At 41.4% G+C, this 3,518-nt stretch overlaps 1 pseudogene; it reads right to left on the bottom strand.

The window, feature by feature from the left end:
- The window catches only part of LOC108544084 (60S ribosomal protein L6 pseudogene), a 10,886-nt pseudogene extending 9,400 nt beyond the window's left edge, over positions 1–1,486 (bottom strand).
- Between the last annotated feature and the right edge of the window lie 2,032 nt (positions 1,487–3,518).

Raw genomic sequence — 3,518 nt, 5'->3', positions numbered from 1 at the left:
CCTGGGAGCACTAAGGGAGACTGGGGCTTATTTCATCCCTTTGTCTTTGACCGTAAAAGACAGCCGTCCCCAAAGCAGCCATTTTAGAGGCCTCCCCTCAGGGACACATTCTCTTTCTCAGGGATGTTCCTTGCTGAGAAAAAGAATTCAGTGATATTTCGCCATTTGCTTTTGAAAAAAGAGAAATATGGCTCTGTTCCACCCGGCTCACAGGCAGTCAGAGTTTAAAGTTATCTCCCTTGTTCCCTGAACATTGCTGTCACCTTGTTCTTTTTTCAAGATGCCCAGATTTCATATTGTTCAAGCAAACATGCTCTACAAACAATTTGTGCAGTTAATGCAATCATCACAGGGTCCTGAGGCGACATATATCCTCCTCAGCTTACGAAGATGACGGGATTAAGAGATTAAAGTAAAGACAGGCATAGGAAATCACAAGGGTATTGATTGGGTAAGTGGTAAGTGTCCATGAAATCTACACAATTTACGTTCAGAGACTGCAGTAAAGACAGGCGTAAGAAATTATAAAAGTATTAATTTGGGGAACTAATAAATGTCCATAAAATCGTCACAATTTATGTTCTTCTGCCATAGCTTCAGCTGGTCCCTCCATTCGGGGTCCCTGACTTCCTGCAACAATCAGGGCAAATACAGATCGCAGGTAGCCCTGGAGCTGAGGAATGGCTTTGATTTTTGGTAAACTTTGTGAGTCCCCAGCTTTCTGATTGATCTTACGCTGCTCTGTTATCTCACATTTCTCTTTTTCTGTGTCAAAGATCTCACTTTCCTGGTGTCTGGGCCTCCACAGCTGTAAATGTCAGTAAGATGTTTAGGAATTTTTACATTGCTGATATGAATTTTGGTTGAGGTGGCAACGACAAATTTCTGGTGTGTTCTTCGTAGCGGAACTTGATTGAGGACCAGAGGTCTAGTCACAAGTAACAAACCACTACCCAGCTGCTTCAGGAAAACCACCGTCTTGCCTCTATGGCATCCAGTGAAGATGATTAGAACAGTCCAGGGGGTAATGCTGGCTTGCAGTTTTCTCCCATGCGGACTGAATCCATGGCTCAACAGCTTTTGAGGCACATCTTCAGTAGGATAATATCTAGTCATTTTGAGAAGTTTAAGCACCCGGGTACCACCATTCTTGTCACTACCAACTGATTTTGTAACAGTCGCAAGAACCTTCTCCTTTTTCTTATCAAATTTGGATTTAGCAGCTGAGTACTTCTGCTTGTACATGGCCTTTCTGGAATACATAGCAGATTGGGAATATCTGCCAATTCTTCTGTCAAGGACAGGATAGCAGCTGCAATGGCACTTCCCCTGCTTGGCATTTTAGCCTCGAGGTAACTACCCTTTTCACCTTGCCACCAGCATCAGCCTTCTTGGCTTCGGGTTTCTTGTCTTTAGTATCTGGCTTCTCAACTTTTTCACCTCCATCTTGCAAGATGAGAAATAGCCAAAATATATTTTTTGACATATTTTGAAATGACCCTGCAAATCTGTCTTTTATGGGAGAAATTTGCTTCTGTAGAGAATCTTCATTAATACAGCCAGGTCTTTCCTGGATCTAGGAGAGATGAACTGAGAGTCTGACACCTTTAAGGACTGGAAAGAAACATTTACCATCTATTCTGTCTAAGGGCTGCTACCTATGAGGCTTCATCCACATTAACAAGGGCCTTGCCCCCCAAACTCCCTCATCTTAACTCAAGCATTCCTTTCTACTGACTTCAAGTCTTTAGACAATAGCTTAACTCTCAACCAGCTGTCAACTAAAGAATACCTGAAACCTACCTATGACTTATAAGCCCGCACTTAGAGATGTCCCGCCTTTTGGGGCCAAATCGATATATACCTTCCATGTATTGATTTATATATTTGCCTGTAACTTCTGCCTCCCTAAAATGTACAAAACTAAACTGTAACATGACTGCTGTAGGTGCACTTTCTCAGTACCTTCCATGTATTGATTTATATATTTGCCTGTAACTTCTGCCTCCCTAAAATGTACAAAACTAAACTGTAACATGACTGCTGTAGGTGCACTTTCTCAGGACCTCTTGAGACTGTGTTCCCTGGGCCATGATCACTCATATTGGCTCAGAATAAACCTGTTTAAAATATTTTGCAGAGTTTGTTTTCTCTGTTAACAATACAAATTTATTAACATACACGTGGACACAGGAGTCCAGCAAATATGAGACAAAAAGGGCCAGATGGTTGAGGCTTAATTATTCTCTTCATAGGGGAGAGTGAAGTGGGGTGCTGTAGGCAATTTTAGAAAGGCAGTTCACCATTTTTAGGGAAAATAAATGGGCCTGGGATACAGACATTATCTTTTAAATTATATTCTTAGGAAACTAAATGGGAAGCTATGGGAAGGTGATGGGTGGAACTGTACTGTGAACAAAGACTGTCTTCTTATGTAGATAAAGTCTCCCAGGTAATCTCTCAAAACTGCCCTCAGAAGCACAGATGAAAAGTCTATCCAGGTGTGGTGATGACTTTTAGTCTCTTCTCTTCTCCAATGATTAATCATTCCTGGTTATTTGACAAGATTCCCAAGGAAGGGTTCCTAAGACAATTTCATTTCTTTTAAAAAATAAATATCCTTAATCAGATAAGGAAATACCAGAGTTTCTCCCTGTACTTGGGAGAGGGAGGAGAGCCTTCCAATTTCTTTTAATTCTAAGTGCTCAGCATGTCTGTTGCAGGAAGTTAGGGACCTCGAATGGAGGGAACGGCTGAAGCCACGGCAGAAGAACATAAATTGTGAAGATTTCATGGACATTTATTAGTTCCCCAAATTAATACTTTTATGATTTCTTATGCCTGTATTTAGTGCAATCTCTGAACATAAATTGTGAAGATTTCATGGATGCTTATCACTTTCCCAATCAATACCCTTGTGATTTCCTATGCCTGTCTTTACTTTAATCTCTTAATTCTGTCATCTTCTTCGTAAGCTGAGGATGAATGTTGCCTCAGGACCCAGTGATGATTGTGTCAACTGCACAAATTTTTGTAGAACATGTGTGTTTGAACAATATGAAATCTAGGCATCTTGAAAAAAGAACAGGATAACAGCAATGTTCAGGGAACACCAGAGATAAGACTTATGGCTGCTGGTGAGCCGGATGGAACAGAGCCATATTTCTCCTCTTTCACAAGCAAATAGGAGAAATATCACTGAATTCTTTTTCTCAGCAAGGAACATCCCTGAGAAAGAGAATGTGCCCTGAGGGTAGGCCTATAAACGGCCCCCTTAGAAGCGTGCCGACTTTTATGGTCGAAGCCGAAAGGATGAAATAAGCCCTGGTCTCCTGTAGCGCTCCCAGGCTTATTAGGATGAGGAAAATTCCCACCTAATAAATTTTGGTCAGATAGGTTGTCTACTCTCAAACCCTGTTTCCTCATAAGATATTATCAATGACAATGCATGCCTGAAACTTCATTAGCAATTTTAATTTCACCCCATCTGGTGGTCCTGTGATCTCACCCTGCCTCCA

This window comes from Rhinopithecus bieti, unplaced genomic scaffold (genome assembly GCF_001698545.2).
Source record: "Rhinopithecus bieti isolate Rb0 unplaced genomic scaffold, ASM169854v2 scaffold_25764, whole genome shotgun sequence".
NCBI lineage: Eukaryota > Metazoa > Chordata > Mammalia > Primates > Cercopithecidae > Rhinopithecus > Rhinopithecus bieti.
This window is presented reverse-complemented; position numbering and strand designations above follow the sequence as displayed.